Raw genomic sequence first — 16912 nt, forward strand, 5'->3', positions numbered from 1 at the left:
CATAATCATGAAGAGGGTGGTACTTGTGTGAAAGAGCTCTAATGGGCCAAGTTTGCACTTTGGGAGCATGGTGTGAAAGTCTTATTGGAGAGGTCTAAATTTACGCTGATCAAGATAGAGATAAATATCTTTGAAGAAGCAATTTTTACAATGAAGGCTCGTGTTTGCATTTGCTGTAGGGAGATATCAAGTGTTCCCCTTCATAACAATCTCATACTTTGTAAACATTACTCTTTTAAAATACAAATCATAAATTGTTGGAAATCAATGCTCAAATCTCTAGTTGCCCGGACACCCACCAACAAGGCCTGGTTTAGACACTGGATGGAGGCCGGTGGAGGCCAAATTGCTGAGAAAGGTTTGGTGCGCTGCCAAATAGGCTGGCTACATGTAAGTGTGGACAGATATTTCCATACAAGGCTGCTGCTCCAATGGTTTAAGGACATCTTCCCAAGGTACCTTGTCCTTGGGTTGTGGGTCCTAGTTCATTCGTGCCCGGCTAGCTATACCCTAGTTTACTTCGAGCCTAGTTCCCTGTGTTGAAGGAATGATTGGCCATGACCGACCTAGAGCTGGTGGACCGCCGTGGGTGCCTATAAATAATCGCTAGGTATAGCCCCGTGTTCATATATGAGATATTAGAAAATCACCTTATCATCTACCGTCACTGCTTTATGTACCCTTGCATTCTTTGTGCCTGTAGTCTCTGTCTCAGTAGTTCCCCATCATACCATTGAAGCTTCTTTCTCTAGAGCACAGGTGGAAAGTACAAGCCATCTGTTGTGATCAAATTTTTAGAGCATGATTCAGTGTTATTCTTGAATCTCCATGTCAGTATTTTGCAAGTTGTGCTTAATTTGCCTATGGAAGGTCCTACTCTTGTGTGTATTACAATATGTAAGTTTTGTATATGGTATCATAGCAATGGTGTTGAGTAAGAGGATGCTATCCATTACCTTTCTCAAAAGGTTTCTAGAGATTATGAGGCTTGAGAATGAGCCGGAGCTCCCCCCTGCGCATCCACGCCTGACCCGCTATTGCCCTGCTGCTGCCCTGCTGCTGTGTGCTTCATGCCTATGCGCGCGCAGCTCCTAGCCTCCTGCTAGTGCTCCACCCGTTCGCCCGCCTTTCCCTTGGCCCTCCCTTCGCCTCCCGCATGCGCCCCCTGTGCCCTCCTTGCCCTTGCCTTTGCCATCCTCGCCTTTGCCTCCCGCCTAACCGTCCAGTATAGAACTCCTTTTGAGCGTCAAGAGTCTTTTGAAACTCTGTAGCCATATGCTCTTATGTGTGTGTGTGTGTGTTGTGTGTGGAGTGCGTGTGTGAGAGCATATCTTGATACAGAGTTCTACACCCACTATTGGGCACTGATGACGTTAGTGGGGATGTCGTAGTATCTAGTCCATACTATGCATAATGGAGTTGATAGTTATATAGTCTTGTGGGTTGGCTACCATGAGTATATAACATGCACGTTCCTAAAAGGTGAATTTGGGCATGTTCCTGGATTCATCTAGGTATATAATTCAGCCGTATTAGCAGACATGCAGATTTCGCATTGTGAAGTTTTCGTCCGAGTTGCGGCTAGTTGATATTGTGCTTATTCTTTCTATCTTTTGCGGTGCATTTGCCCTATCAACTACTTATTTGCTATACTAATTCTTTCTATTTGCTACTTCCCTTATTGCTAGGCTTCATTATGGTTGAGTCTGCCTTGCATCTCCGGAGGTTTGACACAAACTCAGCACGAAGGGCTTTGTGTGAATATATGTTCTTATGTGTGTGTGTGGAGTGCGTGTGTGAGCATATCTTGATACAGAGTTCTACACCCACTATTGGGCACACTGATGACGTTAGTGCGGATGTCGTAGTATCTAGTCCATACTATGCATAATGGAGTTGATAGTTATAGTCTTGTGGGTTGACTACCATGAGTATATAACATGCACGTTCCTAAAAGGTGAATTTGGGCATGTTCCTGGATTCATCTAGGTATACAATTCAGCCGTATTAGCGGACATGCAGATTTCGCATTGTGAAGTTTTCGTCTGAGTTGTGGCTAGTTGAGATTGTGCTTATTCTTTCTACATCTTTTGCGGTGCATTTGTCCTATCAACTACTTATTTGCTGTACTAATTCTTTCTATTTGCTACTTCCCTTAGTGCCAGGCTTCATTATGGCTGAGTCTGCCCTGCATCTCCGGAGGTTTGACAGAAACTCAGTATGAAGGGCTTTGTGTGAATATATGCTCTTATGTGTGTGTGTGTGTGTGTGTGTGTGTGGAGTGCGTGTGTGAGCATATCTTGATAGAGTGTTCTACACCCACTATTGGGCACTGATGACGTTAGTGGGGATGTCGTAGTATCTAGTCCATACTATGCATAATGGAGTTGATAGTTATATAGTCTTGTGGGTTGACTACCATGAGTATTTAACATGCACGTTCCTAAAAGGTGAATTTGGGCATGTTCCTGGATTCATCTAGGTATATATATATATATATATATGCTCAAACAATACTTTCATATCATATGTTACGACCCTGTGTTTAGAAAACTCATAAGTGTGGCCAGCCCAAGTGTGAAAGGTGACAAAAAGGATTTTTAAAGTTATAAGGTTTTTAAACCTTTGATGATTTAAAGTATTATTTTTATTTTGAAAAGCATTGGTTTCTTTTAATCCTTGCTTTTGGCGTTTTTGAGAGAAAGCGCATCACCTCCTTATAAATGGAAGGGTGGCGGATTCGAGACCAAGGAAGGTGGTGGCCGGACGGTTTTACGCGGGCGCATCCCATGGAGCGTTGTTGTGCATGGACGCTGCTGCGCATGGTGCAACTGCTGCTGCCGCCGCCGCCGCCGCCGTCCCTAGGTGCTGCTGCTGCTGCTGCTGCTGCTGCTGGGCGCTGACAGGGGAGTTGTGCGCTGACTGGGGAGCTGTGCGCATGGCTACAGCCAGATGGGTTGCTGCCAGCAACAAGACACCAAAAGTGCTATGTGCACGGGCTGCCAGCAACCAGTAACCAGACATGTGGGCAGCTAGGCAAACGTCAGTTAGGCGAACAGCCAGTCGGGCAGCCAGGTGAACGCCAGGTGTGGGAAGGCGGTGCAGAGGATGGGCACACAATAGTGAATCTGGTCAGGTGCTGGTGGTCATGGAGCAGGTTACTTGCATGTGACAGCTAGGCGGGCGGTTTTCTGCAGCATGGAGCAGACCGCATCGTTGAGGCATCTCCGCAGCCAGACCGGACAAGCTTAGACCAGCATGATGGAAGCGGGTCTATGGGTTTTTTGCACCGTGATTGGATGGTGCATATGTGGATTTATCTGTCATGGAAACAGGACATTGGTTTTTCGAGAAGAAAACACGACTTTGGTATCGAGGATACAGGCCTATGGTTTATGGATACAGGTCTATGGTTTATCAGATACAGGTCTTCTATAGGAAGGACATGTGGTTTGGTTCAACACTACTGCTGTTTGGGAAAGGGTTGTGGGATCCATGGTAGAGATGGGGAAGACCTTTTCTAGTAGGAAGGTGTCGTACAGGTGTGCCTTCTCTATGGAATGCTTTGCTGTAATAGCGAGAGTTCTTATTTGGAAAGTCCTGGGTGAAAAGCTAAAAGGGATCCTATTGGTAAAGGATTCGACAAGTTATACTTTGTACTCATATTTGTTCAAATAAAGAAATACCGCAAGGGGCGCCATTGCATTTTGGGGCCAATCGGTGTCCTTATACTATTTGCAGGAGCATTCTAGCTCCCCTGTTTGTTTTCCTTTTTCAGGTTCCCATGGGTGATGAAGTGTTTTGTGTGCGAGTGTTTGTTCCACCGCCCGTCAGATTTCTGAAGGCTGGTTTCATCATACTCCAATAAAGCTGTTCTATCCATGAGATAGATGTTTGAGAAAACTATGCCAATAGCTAGGTCCTTCCAAGATCTTTGCTCTTCTGCAATCAACAAGAGAAGCTAACTAGTGCTAGTCGTGGGAGGCGATCTCTGTCAAGCGTGTATACATGCCGAATATAAGTGACAGGCCGAAAAAGGGCATCTGTAACCAGTGGGGCCACCCCAAACTCTGCATGTAGAATGTCATGTGGTACAGATGGCTTACTCCTGATCATGCGTGACAACATCATCACCTGTAGCCTCTCTATGCTCCTCAAGTGATCCTTCCCTAGGCCTGGCCCCCAAAGGGCTGCACCATACGTAGCTGTTGGTCGTACTAGAGTATCAAAGAGCTAGCACTTAGTGCAGGGTTCTTGGAAATGTGCCTGGAAACAGTCTCTCCAGATGGGCTAGGGAGGCGTGCCCCCTCGCAAGTCGGTTAGTGGCAGCTGTGGTCATGCAAAACAAAGGGCCTGTAAAAGTGACTCCTAGATACACATACTTCTGCACAATCTCCACTAGGGCATCTCTGTATATGAAAGAAAGTCGTGAGGCGATTGCATAAGATGTGTTGAAGACGATAACCTTGGTTTTGCCCAAATTGACCCCCCTTGCAAAATCTGTCCAATGCATTTTTGTGTTTTTGTAAACCCTCCGCTGAATCTGAGATCAAGACAATGTTGTTAGCATATAGCAATATGGGCACTACTGTCTGAGCCAATGGTGAACCTCTACCTCCGAAACTATCCACAAATACTGTGATCTCATCAAGGTATAGACCAAAGAGTGTAGGTGAGAGTGGGCAGCCTTGCTTAACCCCAATAGTGATACATATATCTCCCAAGGTCCCACCGGGTGCACGTACTCGGCCGAGTACTGCCTCATAGTGTGCCCTCACACCCCATATAATCTCATGTGAGAACTGGAGCTCCTACAAGCGTCAGATCAGACAAGATTGAGGGACGGAGTCAAAGGCTTTGCGGAAATCCACAAAGCAGCAATACATATGTCTCTTTGAGGACCTCGCCTCCTCTATGATAGCCCGTAAAGTAAAGATATGGTCCAGTGTGGAGAAGTTTCTCCTAAAGCCTGCTTGGCCTGATGCTCTGTTTCCCATCCTCTTTGCCATAGAGCTCATCATGTCCTCTAGTACTGCCCCATAGATTTTGGCCATTGTGATCCAATCATGATAGTCCTATAGCTACCTGGGTCCGTGGGATCTTGTGCTTTGTGGATGGGGACAATGGTGTTGGTAGTCCAGGAGGGTGGGAAGCCTTCACAGAGTGCTTTGTTAAAAAGACTGGCAAGAATGGGAGCCAATATGTGGTGCCCGTGGGCAAAATGTTCCGCGCGTAGATCCTCATGATCTTTTGGTCTCCCATTATGCAGCTTTTTAAGAGCCCTAGTGACATTGGGGGAATCAAAGAGAGAGAAAGGGGCAACGAAGAGAGAGAACGACTGTAGGAAGGGGGGCGAAGAGAGAAAGGGTTAGCAAAGAGAGAGAACGACGGCAGGAAAGGGGGCGAAGAGAGAGAACGATTGTAGGAAGAGCGAGAGAGAGAGAGAGAGAGAGAGAGAGAGAGAGAGAGAGAGAGAGAGAGAAATGAAAATGAAATGAAATGTTAATTAACGTCTTCAAAAGGCCAAAGTGACCTATGAGACCAAAGTTACAACCATGTGACATCTGATACACTGTTTGGAAAAAAAAAGAAAGAACTGAAGGTAAGTACTTATCTAGCCCTACAATACATAAGTAGGGAGCATCCGGAAGCAGCAACTAGGGAGAGTGGGAAGCTAATGCTACTAGTCAAAATGGGGCACATGAGATCATGGATACATGAATACATGAATATGGGGGAGTACAAAAGTGACAGTGAGTACAACAATATATGGTTGGAGTGGTAATCATCCTAGGAGCTCTAGCATGGGTCTCTGCCGGATGGCCTGGATATTTGCCATAGTGAGATGCCTGGTCGGACAATCCCGATGCCTCGCAATGATGCTCTCAATCCTCCGGTGTAGGCACTGTCTCCGATGTGAGGATCTGCGAACCCTCGGGCGTCTGGATCTGCCCAATTGGATAGCTCTCTCAACTAGAGTCCCATAGGGTGCTTGTTGTTGGGCTGTCGGCTGTGTGTCCTCCCGGGTAGTCCCTCTAAAGAAGTCAGTAATCTGTCTCTGTGTGGACTTCCTGCCAATCGGATGTCTACTCCTGATAATGGACTCTCTGAGCCTGCAGATCTCCAGGAGATAAAAACCCAACCATCTTTGATCACAATAGTCCATGACTCTACCCAGAGAGAGAGAGAGAAAAATAGCTGCTTCCGGCCTGTGCTCTTGTGCGCATATCCCCAAAAAACTTCCCCTCCTTGCTTTTAACGATTCAGCCCATGCTCTAGAGATATGATCTATGCTTTTCCTTTTTTGTCCAAAAGTGGTTTCCTTGCTAAAGATATCCAAGCCTTTGCTTTGTTTAGCCAGTCTCTCTATAAATGATCAAAGTTGGCCTCTTTAGTGTCAAGACTATAAAAATACTTCATAAAAGGGGGCGCGTAGCTTTTTCTATCCTTGTGGGCCCACAAATTGGCCCACATGTACATGCAGGGTGCCCATAAAGCTTTTTATGATACCCGAAGCCCATAAAAGCTCCTGTTAGGTGCCTAGGCTTCAATGCTTTTATCCTTAAGCTTAACCCTTCTTCTCTCGAAAATCCGCGTTCTCACCTTGCTTGTGTTTTTTGTGTGGGCTTCCCCCAAAACATTGATCAGAGTTGGTAAAGGGGCCAAATGGTGACATCCCCTCTGCCTTATAAGATGTCCACAACTGTAAAAGTCTGGTACGACCACCATACTCTTAAAATGTAGTAGATCCATTGCCAATATGTAGTATCCAACCACAGCCATACAAAAGAATATTTCCACCAGAAGTTTCTGTAGCCAACAGGCACCTTTCATAGTGGGAAATGTCTAGGCTGGTGATAGTAGTCGGCTAGCGCATATGGCCGTTTGATCCATCGTTTTACGGAGCCAGTAGAGATGACCATCACTACCTCTCCGGTGCCGCACATACCCCCCTCCCCCCCTGGCGGCGGGTGCTGGGGTAGCCAGTTGACAACAACTTTTTCTGATGCCTTTCTGTCGAAGGAGCGTGTATGTTCGAGGAGATGGTGTCTCCCATTTGCTTTTGTGTATTGTTATATCACTTAGACCGTCTGCCCGAGAGAGTGGCGTGATGACCTTCTCCTTCTCACTGAGTGCAGCATAGGGGACGGACTGGAGCATGGAGTCAATGTCCACCGCTATTCAGGGGCAGGCCATTGAGCTCTCACATCATTTGCATGATGTGCTTATCATTGATGTGCTTACCCACCTCTAGCCTTTGGTGTGGATGGAGTTGGGAGGATCGGGCCTTAGAGATTAGATAAGGGAGATGGTTTCCTCAAGCTTGGAGGTGCTGCTTTTTGTGTTTCTTCATGTTTTAGTGGTAATATCACTTTCCCCCCTCCTACAGATACCTGCATTGTGTCAGGTGGAGTCTAGAGTATGCATACTCAAGGGCTCGAGCAGAGTGGCTCCACATGGAGGCTAGGATTCATGCCCATCTGCACAGCTTTGTCGTAGGACCGACAGTGATTACTCTCCATCGAAGCCCACGCCCAAGACTCTTCGAGTTAAGTACAGTTCAGACAGTTCTGCTTCCCACCGATCTTCGTTATGCATATTGTCTCATGGAACATCGAGGGTTTTGGGGGTCCCACAATGCTTTTAGAGGCGTGGTGTTCTTAGAGAGGAGCACCATAGAGCAGCAGTTGGTGGACCCATTGACATCCTCTTCATTGAGGAGCATCATTTTTCAGAGGGACGTACCCGCCGCTGCGGGAAGATCTTGTAGGGCAGGAGTCACACCGTCTGGTCCCACTCTTTGGCTCTTTCGAGACACAAGGTGGAGTAAGCATATCCGTGAGTGAGCAGCAATTTGCCAGCAGCGGTTGACTTAGGCACCATTGTCACTAGACGAGCTTAGTGGGTGACCATCAAGATTGGAGAGGACTATGTGGCATTCCTGAATGTATACGTGCCCAACGTTGCAGCAAGCAGGGCCATCTTCTAGAGTACAGCTCGTTAGTCCCTACCAAAGGCAGATTTTTGGTGTATGGGTGGGGATTTTAACATGCTATAGTTGGTATAGGACAGACTCGGAGGTGGCATGGCTACAATATCTGGTGCAGAGTACTCCGCTTGGGACTCGGGAGGAGTTGATTTTGGTTCTCAGGGGCCAGCTAAAATACCAATCATGCCTCCACGACCACAAGTCCACCCATCTACATAAAACCAATCTAATCAAGATAGGTTGGGGCCAGTACTCCTCTTGTCGGATCTAGAGAAACAGAGACTATCGGGGCTGCGTCCACACTCAGGAGAAGATGCCATCTCCGATCACGCACTGGTTATTCTCTGTGTGGATGACCCTTGGAGGTAGGACAATCATTTGAGCACTTGGATCTGAGATAGCCTCATCCAGGACCTTGAGATTTGTAGCAGGATAGAGGGGATTCGGGAGAGGCTAGATTTTCACTCGGGAGCAGTCGCATGCGCATTGGATGCAGGCCTTGGAGAGATTAGCGGTCTATTATAGGAGGTAGCACAGCGCAAAGCATATTGGCTGGCTTTCGAGAGCAGGAGAGGAGCATTCGCAGGGGTCTTGCTTCTCTTCAACGACTTTAGGAAAGTGCACGAGATAGCCTATGGCTTGAGAGTTAGCCGGCTGTCGCCCGTACAGAGCTTAGATCCATACTGGAGTGGTGGGTGAAGTTCAGATACCATGCCAGAGCCTCTTTTTGGATGTAGGCGAGAGACAGGGTCACTGGGGATTTTTTTGTGATTGTAGGCCCATACAGGTGGAGAGATGGTATCCGCAGGTTGCGAGCCTAGGATGGATCCATTGTTACAGACCACCCCCACCCCACCTCCCCCCACCCCACCCCACCCCCCCCCCCCCCCCCTCCTCCTCCATGTGAGAGCCATCACCACAGATTTCTTCAGCTCTCTTGTCACAAGTGTCCCCATTTTCCCATAGGTGTTGGATGCGCTTGAGCAGGTTTGGCAGCCTACGAGAGAGGTGGTCCCTCACGCTCTACGGACCTTACTCTTGACCCCCTTCACATCTGAGGAGCTCGTAGAGGTTATGACGGCATTACCTAGGGGAACATGCTGGGGAGACGATGGGCTCCTAGTCTCCTTATTTCTCTGTCACTGGGATCTCATGGAAGGTGGCTTTAGAAAGGCCTTCAATGAGATAATGGTTATGGGAGTCATGCCAGAGAGTTTATCTGAGGGATTGATGCACTTGATTTCCAAGGAGGGTGGTGATAGATTGGAGATTCGGCAATGGAGACCCATCACCCTCCTAGACAGTGCGTAGAAAATTATGGCCAAGGCCATCAGCCGAAGACTACAGCCCTTTCTCCCCGACTTGATTCATTCATGGTACACAGATGGGTTTCATTAAGGAACATAGTATTTTGGACAACATCTTCACCTTTTGGGAGGCAATCGTCTCAGCCAGGATGCGACAATAGGATATGATTGTTCTCCTTCTTGACTTCAAGAAAGCCTATGACAGAGTAGATTGAGGCTTTTTGGAGGGGACGATGTGCAGGATGGGTTTTTCCCGGAGGAGGGGGTCTGGTTTTTTTGGGACTCTACTCGGCTTCACACCGCCAGGTTCTGATTTAGGGAGCTAGAGGCGTTACATTTCCGCTCCGCTCAGTCCCTTTGGCACCTTATCTCTTCCTATTTGTCGCCCAAGCCATGAGTAGTTTTCTCTCCGCCCGGGAGGATTGCGTCTTCCCATCTGCGCACAAGAGGAGCTACTTGATTCCGAGTTCGTCGATGACACGTCATCATACTTGTCGGGGGACGAGTGGAACCTCTAGAGATTTGCCAAGGCGATTGAGATCTTTTGCCGCAGCGCAGATCAACTAGCACAAGTTTTGTGGATTTTGGGTTGGCTCATCGCCCACATCGACTTGGCATCCAGTTGAGGCTTTTTAGTGGGTCTGGAGGGGCACTCTAGTTCGGTATCTTGGATGCTAGGTTGGCATTGACATCTCGTCTGAGCAACAACTAGCTCCTCTTCTTTTGAGCATTTGGAAGAAGTTGCTATGCTGGAGTTCTGCCAGGCTGTTCTTAGTTGGCCAGGTTGTGGTGGCGAACCATGTTCTTCAAACCTCTTGCCACCATGTGGTACATCACCTCCTTTTGGTCTTTCTTCTGGGCTTGTATTGATGAGATTTAGCGTTTGATTCGTAATTTTCTGCTGGCTGGTAGCGACGGGAGACCTACTCGGGCCAAGGTGGCCTGGAGAGTGATCATTCAGCCTCGACGTAGAGGGCGCCTAGGCATGATCGTCCCCTCCATATAGAGCTGTGCCCTGTGGGGCAAGTTGATTGTTCGAGATCATCTTCCAGGTGGTGAACGTTGGAAGGACTTCCTCTTGGCTAGGATTTCCGCCCGCACCGCGATCCTAGGAGGCCCTTGGCCTCAAAGCACGAGATGGATTTTCAAATAGATGCGGGCACGTGGCTTTAGCCCAGCGTTTGAGGACAGATTTGCAGCCAATCTCTTGCGTGCTTGAGATCATCTTAGGCCCGCTCTTCAGTAATCACAACTCCAGTAGCATCTGAGGAGTGTCTGCGGGCAGCCTCTGATCTGGAATCCCATGGTCCGTCTGCCTAGCGGTCACATGCTTGGGGCTTGCCTGTAGGTATCGTGGGGAGCTTTGAGCACAGGCCACACTAGGTCACTTGGAAATTGCCTTACATTCAGACAGCTACCCCCAAAGGCCTAGGAGAGGGGCATAGTCACATGGGTCGGGGAACGGGAACGGGGACGGGGGGTGGGACGGTACACAAAAAATGCATCAATATATTCATCAAAATGCATCAATATAGCCATTGTGATTGAACTTTGAGCTTTGAAGGCTGGCCGCTAATGGCATTGGGGCCTGGGCAGCTTAGATGGAGTTGTGGACCTGTGGTAGTGGCAAGAACTTGTGCTGCTGTGCAGTCACTGTACACTGCAGAGCAAAGATGGAGGAGCAAAGACGGAGGAGAGGCTGAGAGCAAGTGTGCACATGTGACAGTAGAGACGGATGGAGGAAAGCACTCAGCAGAGATTTCTCGCACAACAGCACAGACGGAGGAGAGCAAGTGTGCACACTGCACAGGTGACAGGTCACAATAGAGACGGGGGAGTCTGGAGAGCACTCAACGCAAGACAGCAGAGACGGAGGAGGGCAGAGATCGCTCGCACGACGGGCCTTTTTTTAAACAAAAAAACATAAAATGAGGAGAAGACAAAATATCTCGTTTTTTTTCCCTTCTCGTCCCCAAACAAAGCTGCCAGCTGTCCCACAAGATTAACACGTCCCCTGACAGGGGACAGTTGTCCCCTGGTGAGGGACGGGACATGGGACGTCCCCCCTGCAGAGGGTCGCATCCCCGTGTGAAAGGGAGGCCGGGATGGCATTCCCCCGTTCCAAAGGCCTGGAACGGGCGTCCCCTGTGACTATGGAGAGGGGCCTTGCTGGGATTTGGGGCAGAGTTAGACTTAGCCTCGACATCGACTTCTCCATCCCTATGGAGTGGTTGGCCCCGATACCGGACCCGCCTCCCCTGCAGTGGTGGCTGGGAGTATTCACCAGGCACGATATACCCCTGTGCCATTCATGGCATGGATGAGAGCTCTGCCTCGCTCACCTTCTCTATTGGGCTTCATGGCAAACTGGAGAGAGTGGAGACCCCCTTAGAGTAATTCAGGGGATGCACGTTGCAGAGGGTGAGGGTGATTGGTTTTCATGCACACGAGTGGCGCATCGACCCTCCTCTGGCCAAGGTGGCTAGAGCGAGACTCGCGCATTTATGAATTTGGGAGGGCCGGCCTCTCACGAGACTTCAGTGGGATCCGTGAGAGTGGACATGGCATGATCCAGAGGACAGTGAGGAGACGCCTGACATCCCCTTTTTTTCTTACACTGCACGGCTGGGCCGCAGGATTCAGATGTTAGGGGTTGAGAGAACTCCAGCACTAGCAGGACACTGGAAGCGGTTGTGGGATAGTTTTCGATCATAAAAGATCACTCTCTTCATGTGGTAGATGGCACATAGGAGCTTGGCAGTTGGCACTTGGTTGGCCATTGGTGGTAGACCGGCATTATGTTCGAGGTGTGGCCATCCCCAAGAGTCTCAATGTCATTGTCTTTGGGATTGCGCGAAGGCTCCTATGCATTTTTACTAGGGCCCCCGCATGTATTGTTAGATGGGACTTAGTTGCTCGGGTCACTGAGGTTGCGGTTGTTATGAGAATATATTTTAAGTCCTCTTTAAGAATATTATTTTTCTCTCTTGAGTAATTTGGGGACGCCGAGATTACTCTTGCGTCATGCCGGCTAGGTTAATATCGTGGATGATACCACTATAAATATTAATACGTACGGTATATGACGTATGCTTGGGGCCGTCTATGATTATTTCAGTTAGGTTTGTATTGGCAGGGTGATCCTTGGAAGTACTTACGCCTGGTAGTCATGAGTTGGTTATGGTTTGTGCCTGTTTAATATTTGTGGGATTAATTTAATTATTAATTGGACTTATATTTTCAGGTGAAGAAGATTACGAGGATTGATAAATAATGTTGAGGAGAATGTTTCTTATGTGTATTATATTTATTTTTACAAGCGTAGCTTGTAACCTTAGTAGTTGATTTTTTCATTTTGATACATTGGGAAAAATACATTTATAATGTTGAATTTATTAAAGCCTAAAGGCTTTACCCTAGCCCCAATTTTTAGGACACTCTATTTTTATTATGGAAGAGTGTCGTGCTCTCTAAAAGCACACTTTGTATATTTTTGGGAGCTATGGTCTATTTTTGATGAAAAAGCTAATAAAAATACTCTTGTGTGGGGGGAGGCCACGCACAAGGGGGGGGAAGATTGCACCCAGCATGGTGTTGATGGTGATGTTTTTCTTTCTCTTGCCTTATGTTTTGTCATATGCTTTAATGTTCAATTTAATTCAAGTAGTTGTTTTAATATTTGATGTATTTTTATGAGTTTTTGATTATTCCCTTCAAGAAGATTAAAGGGTCCCGTTTGAGTGGTATCAGAGCTTTGGCGTAATTTAATTTTCTTGAAAGGCGGTCAAAAGAGGTGAAAGAGACAAAAAACAGAGGTGATTTTGGTAATTTTCTTGAATTTAAATGAAAGAAGAACACGTTTAGGGATTTTTGTTTATGTATGGATGAAATAAAGCTTGTTTTTAACCATTGGATAATCAATCTCCATCAATCTATTGTCCAAAGGGTAAAACTAGGTGGAAAACCATTAGTGGGTTTCCCAAAACCATAAAACTACCTTTCTCTTCACTAATCCTCTTCTTAATCTGTTCGTACGGATTGAAAGAGCAAGCAGAGGAGCATTGAGAGCCATAATCAGAATTGCTAAACCTTTCATTTGCTCAGTTTCTATAATCAAGGGTGGAAGGTGATGGATTTTTCTTAATTTCTCTCAATTAGTAAAAGCGCCTCTCTCTATGAGAAATGAGTAAAAGCCATATATATATATATATATATATATAAATATAAATATAAATATATATAATTTTCAATCTCTCTTTCTCTCTCTCTCTCTCTCTCTCTCTCTCTCTCTCTCTCTCTCTCTCTCTCTCTCTCCTTCATACCTCGGCGATGACCGCTGCGAATTCAGGGAGGGGAGGAATTTTCAGGTTGCGTGAAATCCAGGAGGAGCTAATTAAAAAAAAAACAAACAAAAATCTCCCTTTTTACTCTTGCGCTGAATTATTACTGCGCGCTGCGCGGGTAGTGTCAAGAGGAGAGTATAAAGGCTTTGATAAAGCTTTAATAAAGCTTTATAAAACCAATATAATATATATTTCTTTTGTTGCTGTAGTAAAAAAAAAAAAATCTCCCTCCATCATGCATAGATGAATAAATCTTTAACAAAGCTTTATAGAGATAAAGTTTTATAATAATTTAAAAAAAAATTAATTTAAAAAAAAACTTCATATTATTATTATGTTTCATTTTCCTTCTCTATTCATGCGCTGAGCGCATCCTAGTAGAGGAAAAATTATTTTACTATATATATATAAAAGCTTTTGACTAAGCTTTAAAAGCTTTCAAATAAGCTTAAATGAGATCAATAAAATGTTTTATAAAAGAAAAATATTTTTTGACTATTCCCATCATATTTTATGGAAAAGAATCTCATGTACATATAGTTAGTTTGGATTTCTTCTACAGATTTTTAGAACTTACCTCCAGAGAAATTTTGAGACTTTAGTCAAATTCTTGTGAATAATGTTGTTTTCTAAATCCTCATGAAGTACGAATAATATAAACAGCTTGTTAGTGAAGATATCATTAAAATGTTGCTTTAACCTACGGCGAGTTTTCTTATTTTAAAGAGTACATGGATTATTTCTTGAAAAATTATGCATTTGTGTATTGAGCTAACTTGGCAGGATTCACATCTAGCTCGACATTCCATATGAGATAAGAAACCCTATCTTTTCTCTTGTTTTAAATTTTTCCTATTCCTTTTAATTGTCAAGAAATGGGTGAATATCCGCAGCACAATTGTACTATTCAGGAACAGCTTGATTCTCTCTATATTCTTTTGAATCAAGAACGAGAGCATCGGGACAACTTTCAAAGAAAGATTGAACGACATCTGTCTAGACTGAACAATTATATTAAGAAGAAAGTTAAAACTGTGGAAGCATCTGACATGCATAGCCCGACCAATGACATCGTATCCAAGCTGTCTATTGTCAAGTGTTTCAAGTGTAAGATGTTGGGACATTATGCTAAATCTTGCCCAACTAAAAAGAAGAACCAAATTGCAGTAAAGGACATGCTTGACACCGAAGAGGTTAATGTACTCGACACATTAACCAAAGGTGGAGGTATGTGTAAAAAAATTTATTTATTGTATACAATTTCTTGTTTGCTTTTGTATCTGTTTTCTGAATATTCTTTCCTTCTAGACCTAGTTAGAAAAGTTTAGCTCCTGAAAAGAATTTTAGATACCGTGACCTAACTAGAAAGATCGAGACAAGATTAGCAAAAGTTATCTTCAAGATCTAGTTGCCCAAATTCAAGTAAAAATGATTGCTAGACATTTCATAGAAGATTAGCAAAAGTTATCTTCAAGATCTAGTTGCCCAAATTCAAGTAAAAATGATTGCTAGACATTTCATAGAAGATTAAGACCAATTTGAAGATTCAAGAACCAAGCAAGTTTCTCCATTCTTTGATTTAAGTTATCAATTGCTTCACCATCGAATTTAGTAATGATGAGAAAAGTAAAGAAATAGCTCTCAAGTGACTAGAAACCAAGCTTAAGTTGTATACCAATCACAATTACGAAGTTTATACGAATTTAAGTAAAGTTTTGTCTAAATTTTCAAGTGTTCTAGTTTAAGATCTATCCAAGTACAAGATTCTTTCTAGACCAAGAATTGCTCTAAGTCAAAGATATATTCAACCACAAGATTTAAACTCCTTAAGAACAAGATTTATTCAAGAATTTTAATTATGATTAATTAAAGACTAATCTCTCAATTTTCGTCAATTCAAGTATTTTTAATCTAAGCCAAGATTCATTACTAGTATATCAAGTTCTTGCTATCAACTAGGGCGCAAGATGTCTATCTTTCTTCAAGTTTTGATTTCAAGTTTAAGATTAAGCTTAAGATCAAGATTTCCTTTAGATTTCATTGTTTACAAGTAAGATTTACAAATTCAAGAATTATAAACCTATTCAAAGATTATAATTTTTGAATTTAGTTAGACAATTACAAGATTAAGATCAAGAACAAATTCCCAGAATTCATCAAGTTATTGACAGTAATGTAAGTGATAATTTTCAATCTTAAGTTGATAAGAATTTCCATTTCGACCTAATTTATTTTTGGAATAAGACTTGTAGTCTAATTTTGAGGATAGAGAAAAGTTATGTTAGAATGAAAGTTTCAGAGGGAATTAGCTACTCCGTCTCAAACTTCTGTTCTTAAGGTAGTATCGTGTGGAATTAATCTGTGGTATGGGACATTAGATTGGTTTCACATGGCTACATGAGTCGTATCCATGTTAATTAAATATCTTTTGACATTCAAAAACCATCCTCAAGAAGATGCAAAATGGATGCCGATAAATTTTTCCGAGCTTATCTTGAGATCCTTCGTTCTTTTCAAACCTAGCAAACCTGCAATTGAGGACAATTGCAAACTCAAGCAAGAGGTATGTTATGAGAATATATTTTAAGTCATCTTTAAGAATATTATTTTCTCCTCTTGAGTAATTTGGGGACGCCTAGGTTACTCTTGCGTCATGCCGGCTAGGTTAATATCGTGGGTGACACCACTATAAAAATTAATACGTGCGGTATATGACGTATGCTTGGGGCCGTCTATAATTATTTCAGTTAGGTTTGTATTGGCAGGGTGATTCCTGGAAGTACTTACGCTTGGTAGTCATGAGTTGGTTATGGTTTGTGCCTGTTTAATATTTGTGGGATTAATTTAATTATTAATTGGACTTATATTTTCAGGTGAAGAAGATTACGAGGATTGATAAATAATGTTGAGGAGAATGTTTCTTATGTGCATCACATTTATTTTTACAAGTGTAGCTTGTAACCTTAGTAGTTGATTTTTCCATTTTGATACATTGGGAAAAATACATTTATAATGTTGAATTTATTAAAGCCTAAAGGCTTTACTCTAGTCCCAATTTTTAGGACACTCTATTTTTATTGTGGAAGAGTGTCGTACTCTCTAAAAGGACACTTTGTATATTTTTGGGGGCTATGGCCTATTTTTGATGAAAAAACTAATAAAAATACTCTTGTGTGGGGGAAGGCCACGCACAAGGGGGGGGAAGATTGCACCCAGCATGGTGTTGATGGTGATGTTTTTCTTTCTCTTGCCTTATGTTTTGTCATATGCTT

The 16912-nt window shown here is 44.2% G+C and overlaps 1 protein-coding gene across 2 annotated transcripts in view; it reads left to right on the forward strand.

Annotated features, from left to right (window-relative positions):
* LOC147624227 (S-adenosyl-L-methionine-dependent methyltransferases superfamily protein) overlaps positions 1 to 16912 on the forward strand; it is a 60433-nt gene that overhangs the window by 19798 nt on the left and 23723 nt on the right. The window lies entirely within an intron of this gene.

This window comes from Cibotium barometz, chromosome 25, assembly GCF_041138505.1.
Source record: "Cibotium barometz isolate CiBa-2024 chromosome 25, ASM4113850v1, whole genome shotgun sequence".
Lineage (NCBI taxonomy): Eukaryota > Viridiplantae > Streptophyta > Polypodiopsida > Cyatheales > Cibotiaceae > Cibotium > Cibotium barometz.